Source organism: Xyrauchen texanus, chromosome 19 (genome assembly GCF_025860055.1).
Source record: "Xyrauchen texanus isolate HMW12.3.18 chromosome 19, RBS_HiC_50CHRs, whole genome shotgun sequence".
NCBI classification, from domain to species: domain Eukaryota; kingdom Metazoa; phylum Chordata; class Actinopteri; order Cypriniformes; family Catostomidae; genus Xyrauchen; species Xyrauchen texanus.
This window is the reverse complement of record NC_068294.1, coordinates 37,715,951-37,734,291: the sequence shown is the minus strand read 5'-3', so window position 1 is coordinate 37,734,291 and position 18,341 is coordinate 37,715,951.

The following is an 18,341-nucleotide window of genomic DNA, read 5'->3' as shown; positions in this document are numbered from 1 at the left end:
TGAGTGACTGACATAAGTTTATTCTTAGGGCGCAGGTCTGTCATGCTGCTGTTTGTCTGGCATGGATACAGGGCTAACCAAAGTATTTGCTGAGGGCTGCTTTCTGCTGTGCAGTTTATGCTGATTGGATGATTGTGCTAAAACCAAAGGATGACTGCCAAGAGACATAAATAACCTCTGAGATATCAGCCAAGAACCCAAAGATGAGGCAGCAAGGATGTATGATAATGTTTTCATAGTTTTAAATTTGAACAAGTGGTGGATATCAAATGCTAGATATTGTGGCAAATACATTTATAAGATGGTTCTGGTCCTGAATGGTGATTGGCCATTACAACATGTAAGCCATGCTGGGTGGGACAACGACATTGATACACAGAGACGGTGCACAACAGCGAAAGCATTCATTGTAGCTCATGGTTATAGAGTAAACATTTTTTGTGGAAAACTACACTACCCGTGATTCCTGAACAGAAAGATCCACCAGTTGGAGAATCATGACAAACAAACCACAGAAAAAGAGCTCTGCAGCAAACGGCATGTTCCATAACACAATATTAATGATGTAATAACGTAGAGTCGCGCTACCAATACTCTAACTACTTAACTATTTGTATTTTGTAGTTCACTTAAATATATTTTGTTCTGTACTTAAAATCAATTGAAAAGAAATTGATTGATACAATATTTGTATTTATTTCTTATTTTTTTAATTAAGTCATTCAGCATGCTTCATGCGATTGTATTTAATTATCTCACTAAAGACGGCACAGTCTTGTACCTTTATACTGTATTTTTTACTGTAATTTTCAAATTCTTTTTTTTTTGCGCTTTAAATCAATGCTTTAATGTTGTGATTTAACTCAGAGCTGGTTGGTTTGGTGCATGGCTTAAACCTCTTTTATGAAGAATATTATACAATCCCTATGGTGGAACAAATTAATGGGAAAAATACTTTCAGAACCAAGACGGCTTTACAAGTGGGTGGGCAATGTTGCGCTCTATAGTGGTTACTGTTTTCTAGTGAATTACATGTAAATTTCATTCTTTAGGATGTATAGTTCATATATAGTCCTTTACGTAGCAACTTATGTTTTTAAAGCACACAATGGTTTCAAATTTACATTTGAGGTACAGTACGAATATATGCAATTTATGTGGAAGAGCAAAATGTGTCTTCATGAAAGAGTAACCACAGACCTTACTGTAAATTGAAAACCGCTATTCTTGCTATCCTTAAAACCAATTAGAAATTCTATAGTGAACCATATGCTCAAACTTATTGATTCCCTTGTGGGTTTATTACTATATAAACTGACAGGTCTATACCATAGAGACCAACTATTAACCTTAGCGCTCAGTAGCTTTACATGTCAGGAACTATATCTTCTGTCATAAGAAATACACTTAATGAATATGGCCTGATAAAATAATGTTTTAATGAATATATGTGTCCTTGAATATAGTTAATATGTAGAAATCGTTTCGCAATAGGGCACTCCATTTCCCCCATGCCTCACAATATTGCATGACTTCTCTTACGTCATTGCTTCAATATAAACTGCCTGAGTCTATGGCTCAATTGTATACTGATGAGAATGTCAAAAATTTAAAGTGTCTCTCATAGGCAATGTGACCTCAGGGAAAAAAAAAAAAAAACGGATATCATGTGGCAGTTGAATTTTATAGAGACCATGCAAAAGTCGATAAAAGTAATGAAAAGGGAGGTTAATAGACATTCAGTAATACACCAAAATTACTAAGAGAGCAGGATAAAGTCTGTGGCCTGAGTCAATGAAAAAGCTGAAAAGAGCAATTGTACCTCAGGGCTCTGTTCTGCCACCCCTGTTCTCTATCACAGCAGTTTAGATAAGAGTATTCTCTTTTTAAATAGAATACAGCACATATTTGAATTTAAAGTTCAATGATGCTGCTGTCAGAATATGTGCTAGATCCTTTGGTTTTGTAACGAGTAAGCAGCGAGGCAGACGAGGAGGTGCGGATCCAAATGCAGTTAACTTTATTGAATGATCAAAATAAACAAATAAACACAAAGGAAAAACCCTCAATGGGGAAATACAAATATGGGGAAAAACAAAGCTGAACACACGGGAAGGGAAAACATACCAGCTAACAACACTCAACGATAGACAAGGACTGAACCAAAAAGACAGGGTTTAAATACAAAAACATGGGACAAAGGGGCCAATGAACAAACAGAACTCCAAACAAGATAACAAGGGAAAAAACAGAGGCACGTGGTAAATTAACGAGGGCAGGTGCACACAATGAACGGTGAACACGAACGCTAACAAAGAGACTATGGAGTTACACCAGGGACAAAAGTGAAAACTAAGGAATGCCAAAAGTGACAAAAATGGCAAACAAAAGGGCAACAGTGAAACAAGACAAGGTAAACATAACAGAGCCCCCCTCAAAAGGATCGGATTCCAGACGATCCTAAGGGACAAAAAACAAAGGACAGGAAACCCACAAAAAACACAATGAGGGCACCAGGGGCAGACAGGCAGACCAGAGGGGGTACAAAAACAAGAAGGCAGTCCAAGGGGCACAGAGGGCAGGCAGGAAGTCCAAGGGGGGCAACGAGGGGCAGACAGGCAGTCCAAGGGGGCAACGAGGGGCAATGAGACGGTCCACGAGGGCACAAAGGGTAATGAGACAGTCCACGAGGGCACAAAGGGTCAGGTTTAGGGGGCCAGGGAGGTATCGACCGGGCAGGGACAGGTTCAGATGGCCCGGGGGCTGGCCATAAGGCAAGGGCTGGCTCAGGGGCCCTAGGAGGAGGCCACAGGATAGAGGCTGATCTTGGTTGCCTAGGAGATGGCCATGGGGCAAGGACCAGTTCAGGAGGTCTGGGAGCTGGCCTCAGAGCAAGGACGGGCTCAGGAGGCCTGGGAGCGGGCCACAGGGCAAGGACAGGTTCAGGAGGCCTGGGGGTTGACCACGGGATGTGGGTAGGTTTGGGGGACCTGGGTGGTGGCCGCCAGATAGAGACCGGCGGAGCCGCTGTGAGGCGGAGCCAAGGAGGACTTCGGAGGCGGAGCCGTAGAAGACTTGGGAGGCGGCGTCGAAGGAGGCGTAGGCAGGACCGTGGGGGGCTTAGGAGGCGGAGCCGAGGGTGGCTCTTGCGGCGGGGCCGAGGGAGGTGGCACCGTAGGAGGTTCTTCAGGCGGTGAGCTGGAAGGCTTCGGAGGTGGAGCCGAGGAAAGTTGAGCCGTAGGAGGCTCGAGAGGCAGAGCCATGGGAGGCGGAGCTGTAGGAGTCTCGGGAGGCGGAGCCGTAGGAGGCTCGGGAGGCGGAGCCGTGGGAGGCTCGGGAGGCAGAGCCCTGGAAGGCTCGAGAGGCTTGAGGGGCGGAGCCCTGGTTGGCTCGAGAAGCTTGAGGGGCGGAGCCCTAGAAGACTCGAGAGACTTGGGAGGCGGAGCCCTGGAAGGCTCGAGAGGCTTGAGAGGCGGAGCCCTGGAAGGCTCGAGAGACTTGAGAGGCGGAGCCCTGGAAGGCTCGAGGGGCTTGAGAGGCAGAGCCCTAGGAGGCTCGGGAGGAGGAGCTCTGGAAAGCTCGGGAGGCTTGAGAGACGGAGCCCTAGGAGGCTCGGGAAGAGGAGCCCTGGAAGGCTTGAGAGGCGGAGCCCTGGAAGGCTCGAGAGGCTCAAGAGACTTGAGAGGCGGAGCCCTGGGAGGCTCGGGAGGAGGAGCCCTGGAAGGCTCGAGAAGCTTGAGAGGTGGAGCTCTGGGAAGCTCGGGAGGCGGAGCTCTGGGAAGCTCAGGATGCTCGGAAGGCGGAACTCTGGAAAGCTCGGGTAACTCGGAAGGCGGAGCTCTGGAAAGCTCGGGAAACTCGGAAGGCGGAGCTCGGGAAATTCGGAAGGCGGAGCTCTGGAAAGCTCGGAAGGCGGAGCTCTGGAAAGCTCGGAAGGCGGAGCTCTGGAAAGGTCGGGAAACTCGGAAGGCAGAGCTCTGGAAAGCTCGGGAAACTCGGAAGGCGGAGCTCTGGAAAGCTCGGGAAACTCGGAAGGCGGAGCTCTGGAAGGCTCGAGAGGCGCTGGCTCTAGGACGGGTACGACCACTGGCGCTGGCTCTAGGATGGGCACGACCACTGGCGCTGGCTCTTGGACGGTCGTGGCTACTGGCACTGGCTCTTGGACGGTCATGGCTACTGGCAGTGGCTCTTGGACGGTCATGGCTACTGGCACTGGCTCTTGGACGGTCATGGCTACTGGCACTGGCTCTTGGACGGTCGAGGCTTCAGGCACTGGCTCTTGGACGGTTACGGCTACTGGCACTGGCTCTTGGACGGTCGAGGCTACAGGCGCTGGCTCAGGGACGGTCGAGGCTACAGGCGCTGGCTCAGTGACTTCAGGGGCGACAGGTTCGCTCACAGTGACGTGCGTAGGCGTTGGCTCGCTCACAGTGACATGCGTAGGTGCCGGCTCGCTGACCGTGGCTGACGTGGGCACAGGCTCGCTGACCGTGGCTGACGTTGGCCGGAAGGCGGAAGCCCGTCTTCTGTTCCTCCTCCGGGCAGACGAAGTGGGCCGTGCAGGCTTACTGACCAAGGCAGGTGTGGGCTCTGGCTCGCAGATCGTGACTGACGTGGGCACAGGTTCGCTCACCGTGGGGGCGAGCTCGCTGGTCGGTGGGGCAGGTGGAAGAGGATGAGCCAAGGACGACTGGAGGGCCACCGCCGTGGGAGGAGAGGCAGGATCCTCAACCACCTCCACAGTAAGCAGTGAGCCGCATGCCAGAAGTGTCTCCTCCATGAATTCACAGAGCGTCCAGCCACGCGTCGCCGGCGGCAACCGCTCCTGGAGCGAACCGGTCAGGCTAGCCTGGAAGAACACCACCAGGGAGGAGTCAGGATAGTCGGTGGCGCTCGCTAGGAACAGGAAGTCCCTAATGTGTTCCTCCACCGGGCGGCTTCCTTGCTTCAGGTTCAGGAGGTGGCAGCATGCCCGGATAACCGCTGGATCCATATTTTGGTCTATCGTTCTGTAACGTTTGGCAGAATGAGGCAGACGAGGAGGTGCGGATCCAAATGCAGTTAACTTTATTGAATGATCAAAATAAACAAATAAACACAAAGGAAAAACCCTCAATGGGGAAATAAACATAAAGCTGAACACACGGGAAGGGAAAACATACCAGCTAACAACACTCAACGATAGACAAGGACTGAACCAAAAAGACAGGGTTTAAATACAAAAACATGGGACAAAGGGGCCAATGGACAAACAGAAGAAAAAACAGAGGCACGTGGTAAATTAACGAGGGCAGGTGCACACAATGAACGGTGAACACGAACGCTAACAAAGAGACTATGGAGTTACACCAGGGACAAAAGTGAAAACTAAGGAATGCCAAAAGTGACAAAAATGGCAAACAAAAGGGCAACAGTGAAACAAGACAAGGTAAACATAACAGGTTTACTGTAAATGACCATTTGGTAAATAAAGAAAAATACAACATTATATTGTAAAAATCTAAAACAAATAAAATATAAGCCTGAAAAGAATACTGATTAATTGTCCCCACTGTGTCTACTGCACAGATAATTACCTCAAACTAAATTTTTCTTAACCCCAGTTAAAGAAATATCCTTACATAAGCATTTGGTTGTTTTCTCTATTGGATTAGATTTGTTTAAAAAAATATTAACATAACTTTTCAAGAAACAAATACACAATAAGAATGAATAAAAACCCTCTGAAACTTAAAAGAAATCAAATAAAATCAGACTTTTTCCATTTTTAGATTTTTTTTAAAACACCATTGATTCTAATGTATTACTGCACAATTATGACAAAAGTTATCATTATTGATTATTTACCATGATAATATAATTGCAGGTTTATAATTTAATATAATTCAACTTAGGTTACAGTAAATACATGTAGCGAACACAAGTTGAGACAGTCACAATGTCGGGGAAAAACTGCTTTATTCACAAAGCAAAGCAACAGTACAAAACAAGGGCAAATCCAATGAGAATGTTCAAGGGAAGCGAGGGTCAAAGCCGGGGTAATCAGAATAGAGTAGCGGGAAGGACTAAACAGGGGAGCTAGGGGAACAAGAGAGCTGGCAAGCTAAGGGGTAACGAATAACAGGAGGGTCAAAACTAGACGAGACTAGCGGGGGGGGCAAAGACACGGGAATCTAAATACAATAACCAACACCCGTGCAGCGAAAGGGTGGTGATATATATAGGGGCGAGTGCAGGTGTAAACCATGACAGGTGATGAGACGAGTGCAGGTGAAACTAATGTGCAGGAGTGCAGATGACGCGAGTGCAGGTGGTCATACTGTTCTGGGGATTGGAAGCGCGTGAGAAACTCGAGGAAGGGAGATTGCCTACGAGCATGTGAGCGAGTAGGAGCAAAGTGGACGTGAGGGCTCGAGCGAGCAAAAAGAGTGTGAAAAGCTCGAGGGGGCGGAGTGAGGGAGTGTGCGTGTGTGTGCTAGACGATGCGGGGAGAAGCAGAGGAGCGGGGTTCTTGACAGTTCTCCCCCCTCTGAATAGGACGGCTCCTGACGGCCGCGGGAGGCGGTGCAGGATGATCGGGGGACAGACAAAGGGAAGTGAGACAGTCCATGGGCAGTTCAAGGTAAGGTCAGGGGGAACATAGTGGACAGGCGGGTGGTCGGGAGATCTAGGGGGCAGCCATAGGGCAGAGACTGGGTCAGGGGGTCTGGAAGGCGACTGGAGGACAGGGACTGGGTCCGGGAGTCTGGAAGGTGACCACCTGACAGGAACAGGGTCAGGAGGCCAGGGAAGAGGCCACAGGACAGGGAGAGTGTCAGGGGGCCACCGGACAGGGTCAGGGGGCCAGGGAAGAGCCGTGAAAGGCAGAGCCATGGAGGACTTGGGAGATGGAGCCTTGGAAGATGGAGCCGTGAGAGACTCGGCAGGCGGGGTACTGAGAGGCTGAGGAGGCGGTGCCATGGGGAGCCCAAGAGACAGGGCAGAGGGAGGTGGTGCCGCAGGAGGCTCTAGAGGCGGAGGCCTGGAAGGCTCCGGAGGTGGAGCCGAAGGAGGCTTTAGGGGCGAAGGCCTGGAAGGCTCAGAAGGCGGAGCCAATGACGGTGGCGCCGTGGGTGGCTCCAGCGAGGTAGGCCTGGAAGGCTCTGGAGGTGGAGCCGAAGGAGGCTTTAGGGGCGAAGGCCTGGAAGGCTCAGGAGGTGGAGCCGATGACGGTGGTGCCGTGGGAGGCTCTAGCGAGGTAGGCCTGGAAGGCTCTGGAGGTGGAGCCAAGGGAGGTGGCGCCGTGGGAGGTCCCCGAGGCGACGACCTGGCAGGCTCTGTAGTCTCGGGGGTAGAGCCGTAGCAGGCTTGAGGGGCAGAGCTCTAGAAAGCTCTGGAGTCTTTGGGATCAGAGCCGTGAGAGGCTCGGGAGGTGGAGCCGTGGGAGGCTCTGGAGGGGGAGCCGTAGGAGGCCCGAGAGGCGGAGCCATAGGAGGCCCGGGAGGCAGAGCCGTAGGAGGCTCGAGAGGCGGAGCCTCTGAAAGACTCTAGAGGAGAAGCCCTGAGAGGCTTGGAAGGAGGGGGAGGAGCCCTGAGAGACTCGAGAGGCAAAGCCGTGAGAGGCTTGAGGGGTGGAGCCATGAAAGACTCGTGAGGCGAAGCCGTGAGAGGCTTGAGGGGTGGAGCCATGAAAGACTCGTGAGGAGAAGCCCTGGGAGGCTTGAGGGGTGGAGCCATGAAAGACTCAAGGGACGGAGCCCTGAGAGGCTCGAGGGGAGGAGGAGCCCTGAAAGACTCGAGAGGGGAAGCCCTGAGAGGCTTGAGAGGCAGAGCCCGGGGGGGGCTCGAGGGGTAGAGCTCTGGGAGGCTTGAGAGGAGGAGCCCGCGAGGGCTCTGAGTGGCGAGCAGAGGCTGGCAGGTCCGTGGAAGACTCTGGGGGCGGAGCAGAACCCGGCAGAGCTGTGGAAGACTCTGGGGGCGGAGCAGACTCTGAGGGAACCTTTGCGGTCTTGAGCACAAGACGAGACTGGGGAGAAGGGGCCCTCTTCCTTCTCTGATGTCTTCGGCCAACAGGGGATGTGGCCATGGGGGCGGTCGAGGCTACAGGCGCTGGCTGGCTGACCGTGGCCGACATGGGCGCTGGCTCGTTGGCCGTGGCTGGCATGGGCGCTGGCTCGTTGGCCATGGCGGGCATGGGCGCTGGCTCGTTGGCCGTGGCGGGCATGGGCGCTGGCTCGTGGGCCGTGGCGGGCATGGGCGCTGGCTCGTGGGCGTGGCGCTGGCTCCGTGCCAGGCTTCGAGGCTGGGACCGTGACAGGCTTCGGAACTAGGGCCGTGTCTGGCTTCGGGACTGGGGCCGTGACAGGCCTTGGGACTGGGGCCGTGACAGGCTTCGGGACTAGGGCCGTGTCAGGCTTCGGGACTAGGGCCGTGTAAGGCTTCGGGACGGGGGCCGTGACAGGCTTCGAGACGGGGGCCGTGGTAGGCCTCGAGACGGGGTGTGGAGCGCTGGTTCAGTATCTGCCTCCCCCACAGTAAACGAGGAACCAACGCACAGCAGGGCGAGGTCAATAAACTGAGCCAGGTTGAGAGAGCAGCGACCACCAGGCATGTATGATGAGGCTGGCTCATTCAGTCCATATTGAAAAATGTCTTTCAGAACCACCTCATCAAAATTCACCTGGTTGGCCAGGGCACAAAAATCAATAACATAAACCTCCAAGGGTTGACCCCAAGAGTCAGGCCGCTGGCTCCTTAATGTCGAGGGCGGGGTTATGAGTTACACAACCGCTGCCTCGCATGAAAACCCCTTGTTCAGCGTCCGAAGAGCCATAAAACCTCTCCGGGGGTGGAGAGTGCACGGCGCTCAGAAATGCACTGGAGGCATAAACGGACTCAGGGGCAGACACAGGTGAAATAGGTTGAAACAAATCAGAAATAGCGCATACCTGCTGCCCCTGGGCCGTGAGCGCGTGGTCATCTCTCCACACTGTAGCTCCTCGCGCCGAATGTGACGTGCTTCTCCGCTCTAGTGAGCTGCGCGAATCCTTAGCGCGGGGCATTGTGACTGTCAACGGTGAGGTTGGTTATTCTGTAGCGAACACAAGTTGAGACAGTCACAATGTCGGAGAAAAAATGCTTTATTCACAAAGCAAAGCAACAGTACAAAACAAGGGCAAATCCAATGAGAATGGTCGAGGGAAGCGAGGGTCAAAGCCGGGGTAATCAGAATAGAGTAGCGGGAAGGACTAAACAGGGGAGCTAGGGGAACAAGAGAGCTGGCAAGCTAAGGGGTAACGAATCACAGGGGGGTCAAAACTAGACGAGACTAGCGGGGGGGGCAAAGACACGGGAATCTAAATACAATAACCAACACTCGTGCAGCGAAAGGGTGGTGATATATATAGGGGCGAGTGCAGGTGTAAACCATGACAGGTGATGAGACGAGTGCAGGTGAAACTAATGTGCAGGAGTGCAGATGAAGCGAGTGCAGGTGGTCATAATGTTCTGGGGATTGGAAGCGCATGAGAAACTCGAGGAAGGGAGATTGCCTACGAGCATGTGAGCGAGTAGGAGCAAAGTGGGCGTGAGGGCTCGAGCGAGCAAAAAGAGCGTGAAAAGCTCGAGGGGGCGGAGTGAGGGAGTGTGCGTGTGTGTGCTAGACGATGCGGGGAGAAGCAGAGGAGCGGGGTTCGAGACAATACAATACTTATATTCATAGGATCAACTGAATGTCATATTTGTCTTGTAGGTTAAATATCCAAAACAGGTTAAGAACTGTTTCTGATGTACTTTATATCTGTTTTATTAGTAAATGAAGACAGAAGCATAAGAGTCAACCTTACATTCACCCACATTAGCAGCATACATTACAAAACTGTTATTACATTTTGTTTAAATTATACAGAGAAGCAAGCAAAAGACTTGTGTTTGGTTGTAATGCTCAATCACTCCAAAAACACAACTCTGAATGTAAGTGTAGTGTAGTTCTAGCAGGAAGGTTCCAGGATTCATTCTATCAGGCAATTCATCCAATCACAATACAGCCTCAGCTTAATAAGCCCACTCAGCTGTCTCTCATTGTCTTTATTGGCAAGCTTCTGTAGTTTTCACCCCCCTCCACACCATCACCATCAGTTTAGGTCCCGTCCTTGACAGGGTAAGCTCCGGCAGGATGTGGCAGTTCAAGCAAGTATCTGAGCGCTGAATCATAGGACGGGGCTTTCGCCAAATGATATAAGTATTTCTAAGTTTGTTATTAATCCCAATAATGTAAATAATGTCATATGGACTATTTTTATGGGGTTTTTGTCCTTTTTGGAGCTGGTCAATCTTTGTCAAAGAATTGTCAAATGATTGAAAGAGCTGCTTAAAGATTCTTCACAAACTTTCAATTTATGTTAATGCTCCCATCATGTAGTTCACTAGATTTTGGAACAGATACATTGTGTTATCGAACTGTTTATAAATGTATTCATGTATGCCCGCAGTGTCAGTTAATGATTGGTGTGGGGTGGAAGAGGAGTGTTCTCTACCAGTCTCTTGGTCTGTAATTACAGTACATTGTTGTCAAGTATCTGAGAGGAGTAATTTCAGCAACTCTTAAAGAAGAGGAAATTGACCTGCCTTTTCATTATTTCACAGCTAATTATATTCTGCCTTTCTACAGATTGATCCACTGTATTCCCTTTGGTTAATGCATCGTACACCACAGCCTCATTGTGAATACTGTATAACTTTGATTCATGATCTGGCACACGCGGACTCTGTAAATGTGATTCTTGGCAAAGATTGTGAATTTGTAATTTTGTAACTTTGCACTTGGCACCTGACTACTGTAATACTCATAATACTCAGGGCATCTCTTATTTGAATTAAAAAATGTGTATATGTTCATGTCAACATACTGTATAAATGACCTATTTTTGGAACATGTGCTGACAAAGGACTATTCACTTAGCATGGAGTACTAAAGTACCCATAGAGTACCAAATATTTAAATTATGTCATAATTTTACATATCATTCCAAACCTGTAGGAATATCTTAATATAATGTAAAAAGATTACACAATTTTAAATTTTAAGAGGATAAACATTTGTTTTCATCTGAAAATTAAGTGGTTAGAATTAGCATTAGCAAGTAAGTGCATTATCAACTATATGTGCCATGTAAAGCCACAGCAGAGAGTGAATCACTGAACGCTTAAGCGAGCAGGTAAGGACAGAGGCCTACTGAATAACAAGTGATGCTAAATAGGGCCCTAGGCCAAATATGTTGAGTATGATGTCACTGCTATTAAGAGCATGACTGATAACAAGACTCCTTCACACTCACTGATCCAGAAATAAAAGAGATCATAATATCTACAAAATGTGTAGAGTTTTTTTTTTCTTCCACATCATTCAACACACTGTTGACTGAATAACATAGTGACAATAAAAACATGCTATTATTAAATTTGATTCCACATACCTAGCTAATTGTTATTAAGCACACCTTTGTTTACAAGTGAGTATATAATTATAACATCATCAATTTCAAAATATCTGCCCCTAAATGTCATATAAACAGCAAATTGTGTTTAGTAATTTTACATACAGCCTTGTCCTGTCTAAGTGGGTGGAATTGAGCTTCTGTTGATATTCAAAAGTCTGGATATGTCAGGGAGTCAGAGTTTGACTGTTTAGTTTCAGCAGTTAACCCCTGGTGGTAGATGTAGAAACTACACCATTAGGAGCCGTTCACACCAAAGGCATACTTGTGCTTTAAAAAAGCTAGAGACAGCAGCGAGAGAGGCTAAAAAAAACAGCAAGACATAGCTCAGTGGTCATATGGATGGATGCGAAAATGCAAGAGTGCAACATTCTGGTTCCAGAAGTTAAAAATACCATTAATTTATCCCATAGATGAACTGATTTTCAATGAAAACTTATAAAACTTTTTTTTAATTATTTTTCATCCCCTTTTCTCCCAATTTGGAATGCCCAATTCCCACTAATTAGTTATTAACTTTTGTTAGATACATTGTGTTATAGTGGTGCCCACTATTTAGTAGGTCCTTGTGGTGGGCCGCTTACTCACCTCAATCCAGTTGGCGGAGGACTAGTCTCAGTTGCCTCCGCTTCTGAGACTGTCAGTCCACGCATCTTATAACATGGCTTGTTGTGCATGACACCGTGGAGATTCCCAGCACGTTGAGGCTCACGCTACTCTCCGCGGTCCATGCACAATGTACCACGCGCCCCATCGAGAGCGAGAACCATTAATCATGACCATGAGGAGGTTACCCCATGTGACTCTACCCTCCTTAGCAACCTAACTTTTCAGCCTGTTCCTCAAACAGTGGTATCTTATTACACTATAGTGCATGACATACACATTACATAACCACTGACAGAGTGAGTCAACATGTAATGCCAGAAGTGTCTTAGTAGCAACATAAAATGACGTGTTTGCTTCTGCGATTGTGTTTTTCATCTCACACTTGCTTTTTTCAACAGGTTTAAAGTTTAGGGTAGGGAGTTAAATTTTATTGATTTACTCAATAGAGCACCTTAAAAAAACAAATCAATTTGAATGAAATTTTTACTTACTTCTTAGGCCACATAAAGGAAATGTAATCACCAAACTGCCACGATACACACGAGGAACCGTGTAATATCATTTTGCAATATTATTGCCACAAACACATAATTTTCATGAGATCATGCTTCAAATAAATATCTTAACAAGGAGCATATAAATAAAAAAAAGAAATACAAAAATCTAATGGCTGTTTCATTAATGACCATTGTCAAAGTGCTTTTATTTGTATAACATATACAGGACATGTGTTAGCCTTTGGCATGCATTGTTTAGAGCTTGGGACTGTGCATTTTCTTTTGGATCCAATAGCCAGTCAGCTTTGTCAAAACATAATTATACCGGAGTTCCGAAATGATCAGTCACATTTGCATTGATGGCTCAGGTAAATGGATCACATAATATGTTTCAATAATGTAGTTCCTATGAAGTAAAGATGGCAGCTTACTTCTGAGGTCAAATGTGCCAGTCGAGCAACTGTCATTGGGATGAATGTGAATGCTACCGGATAGCTTTCTCCAGGTATATTAGAAATCCTTCACTTAGTTCTTCAAAATAAACTCAACAGCGAGAACTATATGTCTGAGTATGCAGTACATCTTAAAGGTCTCTAAAGGATTTTGATAGTTTTCCTCCGATTAGCATTGAGTGTCACTACCATAATCAAGCCTTCATATAACACTCTGTCATTATACCTCCCATTTTCTTAATTAGGCCCCATATCAGTCATGCTCTCAAAATACAGAACGCATGTTTTCTGAAAGCTTTATAAAGGGTGGTGCTCGCCTCAGGGATCCAAAACAACTCTTTAGATGGTGCATTTCATGGAAATGAGGACAGTTATCTATACTTCATGAACTGTTTGTCACTGGTGAAGTAATTATTGATGTACCATAATCCGTTTTTCTACATGGACACACGTCCATGAATCTGAGCTGTTGCTGTTACAATAATGACCCTCAATGGCCTTATTATGAAATCAGAACACATTGTTGTATGAATTATTGATATTGAGAAATATTTAAAGGAAGGACATATAAACAGGGTGGCTAAACAACTAAAATGATCTGAGGGCAGTGGGGATTTGCACTTAAACTGATAAGTAATCTGAAGTTTTACATCATAAGGTGCCATTAATTTGATGTGAACTCCTTGGGCAGTTTAGAGAAAGGAGCTCAGTGGTTTTCATTACTCCAATAAGTGCAACAGACATTATTTACAAAAAAACATTATTTTAGATTACTTTTAAAATTTTGACTTCACTATTATCGGTTTTTATCCGTAATAGTGAATATAAATAAAGGTCGTATTACAAGCATTTTCCTTTTTATTTTTTAATTAAGCAATATTTACTTCAGAATCATTAACTAAATATAAATGTTCTGTACTGTGATTTATTCAGTAAATAATTACTCTCACAGGCATTGGTTATGCAGTCCAAAAAAACAAAAACAGCTAGAAGGCTTTTTATTTCTTTACCAAATAGTTTTTTTTATGTTAGTTAGCAGTAGTAGTTTTATTATTAAATCATTTATATGCTGTTGTATTATTATTATTATTATTATTACTACCTTTTTAAAACAAAAACATAGTTTTAAAATAAATAAATAAACAATATAATATAATATAATATTAAAAAGCAAATTAAATATATTACAAATTTAGAAATATTAGATTGTACTATATTAAGAAATATATGTATAGCTAATTATAATATAATTATGAAAAATAATATTAATAGAAAAGATAATTACATATAAATATAATTATTACATCATTTTATAAATCAATAATAACACCAATTTTTTGCACCCTATGTTGGCAGTGTCAAGGAAGACCAAAAAAACAAACATTTAATTATTCCTTGAAAATACAACTATTATAACATAGTGAAATGTAGTACTGTGACACACATTGTTTGGAGTGAATGCATGAATGAATGAATTAATTAATAACACTGAACCCAAGCCCTTTCTTTATTGCAGATACGTTTATTGTTTAGATCAATAGCTCAGTGGGCATATTGAGGATCCACAGCAATAAGCAGGCCAGAAATTACTTTGATAACAACTTTTTTGACCATAAAGGTTGAAATTAAAAACAGAGACAAGGATTGTTTGTAGATCCACAATCTAGCATTGTGTGTGTTGCCAGAGCTGTAGTATTAATGTAATTGTCTGTTCAGTTGTGATCTTCTGCATTCAGCCTGCCTAATACCAGCACAATCAATGCACACAGCAAGTCAATAAACCGATAAACTGCATCTATATTTTATATGCATTGAGCCATATGGTGATGGGCCCTGATTATAACCCTCCACAGGATCATTCTGTGTTAACAGTTCAGTCATTTAAACGACTTATGGTAAACCTTTAATAGCATGCAAGAAAATGTGCTTTAAAAGTAGATCTTGCTAATATTACCCAATATACATGTTAAATTAATTTAAATTATTACTGACTGTAGATTAGTACTCCTGCAGATATTAATGATTCTCATTTCCTTTGCACTTCATTTAGTTTAGTGTGTCATATAGAAAACTAGATTTTTAAATTAATCATTCTTTACAAATGGCTACTCCCTGCTGTATCCTATTTATAAAGCGCAACAGTTGGTTTTCCGGAAGTGAAAATCCTATTCATATTCTCCATTGGGGAACTTTTAACAACAGACCTCCTGTGAGCCCCGATTTAAAACGATAGTATATGCTTCTGTTGGCCCATCAGTTTGCGTAGTTTCAACATAATATTTATAACAATCAGAGATCCACTAGTCATAGAAAGGTGGCCAAGAAAATGCACCAAAAGACCTTTGCAGCAACCACCCACTCCAATGATGCCCTGTGAATGACGTCATCGAACATATTATTTGGCAAAACTTAAACTTAAGGTTCACTACGGAACTTTGTGCTCTCTAGCGACATATGTGGTTGAAACTTTAAATTGCAAGCAACTAGCGGAAGAATACTTTACCTGGGTTGTGTTTTGGCACTGTTCTTCTGCACGAATTAATCTAATTATTTTAGGTTACCTGGACATCGCCTGTGATCATGGTTCTGAGATATTTAGAGTCATGACATGCAATTTGCATGTTGATATTATGCCATTCGATTAAATGTTTAAACAGTAAATTATAAAAAACTTGAAATTATTTAAATGTTATGGGGGAACTATCTTGTAGTAGCAAAATTTGTACTGTATATAGTGACATTTATACAGACTTTTAAACAGACTAGTATCGGCTAAAAGGACAATGGAAAGTGATGAAACTTGTGCATTTCTGCGACTGGGGTAAAATAAAAGTGAAAACAGCGGCACGCGCACATTTAGGGAATCTTGAAACTACCGCAATATTCTAAAATACTCAGAAGTCATGCAAATCCGATTTTTGCTTCAATTCAAAGTTTGTAATGTTGTGTTTCACCTCTGAGCTGGTTGGCTTGATTCATGTCTAAGAATGCTTTTATGAAAATTTTTATTTATTTTTTAATCGCTATTGAAAATTAAATCTGAAAAATACTTCTGGAACAAATACTATTGTGGTTGGGCACTGTTGCGCTTTATAAGGGCTTTTCACACCCTGATTAACCTCAGGTTAAGGTCTTATTAAACCCTGCCTTTGACCACAGGTAAAGTAACATTTCACACTTGTAATTTCGAAAGAGGTTTAGCTTTTACCTGGGGTTATGATTGCGGGGTTAACCTTGAATTGCGGTGCCAAAGATATATACATGATTACTTACATAAGATGCGTGTGTGTGTATGTGTGTGTGTGTGTGTGTGTTTTCTTTCATGCCCTGACGAAGGCAGCCAGTCTGTCGATGCACGTTGGCTTTTTAATGTATGTTGCCCAATAAAATAATTTTGAATATTATTGGAGATTAAGTGCCTTGGTCATTTTCTACTTAAACTTGATGTTGACAGCAGCCAAACTCAGCAACGAGGATCTCTTCTTATTTGTGATATTTTTGGGTATCTTTTTTAAGCCAATACAGGAGTCTTCCATCTGGCTTCATATGTGAACATATTGGTGACTATTATGTGTGAAACAGTATATTGTGGTATATTGTTTTGTCACAGTATGACTAAGACAAAGTTATACTCGAACAAGCAATTTTAAAAGACACAGGGATACATCAGCAGCTGCACTGTGTGAAATTTGATCACAGATAATTACATTTGTTTTTCCTGGAAATGAAAAGCTAAATACAATATAATTTAATACTGCAGCAAAAACAGTCTGAACTTCCAATTACAAAGTACAAATGAGTAAGTTTATAAAAAGGTTCAGGGAATTCAAATTACCTAAATGAGACTAAAATAAAAGTAATCAGAGTTCAATCATCTGACACTATTCAGATATGTATTTGGATTTTTTAATTATTATTATTATTATTATCATTATTATTTTTTTTTTATTGGAAATGTGCAGTGGTTCCTAACCTGTTCCTAAAGGCCCCCCAACTCTACACATCAGCTCGTTAGTGGAGACTCCAATACCTGAACTGGGTGTGTCAGAAATGGAAGTGGAGCGTAGTTCAAGCGGGAAGACCAGCAGGTGCACATCATCACATCATTAGCTGGGTAACTCCTAGCCAATCGCACGTAAGCCAATGCTTTATAAGTCTGCAATCACATTGCTGTTTCGGTGTGCTAACACTGCAACCTCCACCTCCCCACCACCACCAGTTGAGCCCTGTCCCGCAGGGGGTGTAGGGTCCTCGCCCCTGCCTCCTATCTCTACAACTACCTCGGACTGCCGGACGGGGCCTACGCCAAAGAGAGATACATCACCTTCCGTTTTACATCTATCAAATAAATGGCATCTCAAACTTCACTCAAGCCTGCGTGTCTTCCCGATAGAACAGGAAGATATACAAAATGTGCAGTGTTGGCGGGCCTCCATGAGCAGGGTTGGTTGAACCACTAATGTAGAGGAAATGCATTTTTTTTTTTTTTAGAACAGTTTAATCTTAAACAGAACACAGTCTCCCTATTTATCATCTGTGCCAAATGTTTCTTACTGCAGCTGTGTGCTTTATCATTTATATAGTCTTAAAATTTTTCAAAGATTGCTTTTTGGATTTCACCCCAGGCTTCATCAACAGAGTCTAAGGGCATTCAAGTGTGAAATAAGTGAGGGAAGTTTTGCATTGTATCTTAAAAATGCCTTCTCTTCTCTTCTCTTTGCTTTTTATAACATTATAATTTGCCAGCATTGTAATTACAATTTACCCTGTTGAAAATTTCAGGGGTGATCATTGGAGAGAATGTTGCAATATTATGATATGTAAGCTTTATTTTGAGGCTACCTTCAATTTCAGTGGCTTTAAAGCAACCCAGGTCATTCGACTCATAATCTGCCAGACCTGTTTAAGAGCAACCTCCCTCCCTGAAGGGTCTGTATTTCATTTCTGGCAATCAAGCAGGTGCTGTAAGACATGCTGCGGTGAAATGAGAGTTGCCCTAACCCCAAACCAGATCCATCATAACAGCTAAGGGGCTTTGTGTCAGGCTTACTTAAAACCACCTTATTTCACTCTGCAGGCCATAAGGAGCACTTGTACATGTTTAGATACTGAGATGACACAGGTAAGACGATTTAAGTTATAAAACATAAAGATTTGTCTTGTTTGAACTACACAGAGAATGTCATTTGTGTGGGCGCATATCATGATTCAACATATATTAATTTCCCCTGCATAAAATGAACTTCTATGGTAAGCATTGTTATAAATATAGAATATTTTTCCCCTATTAGATCTTTTTTTTTTTCCTT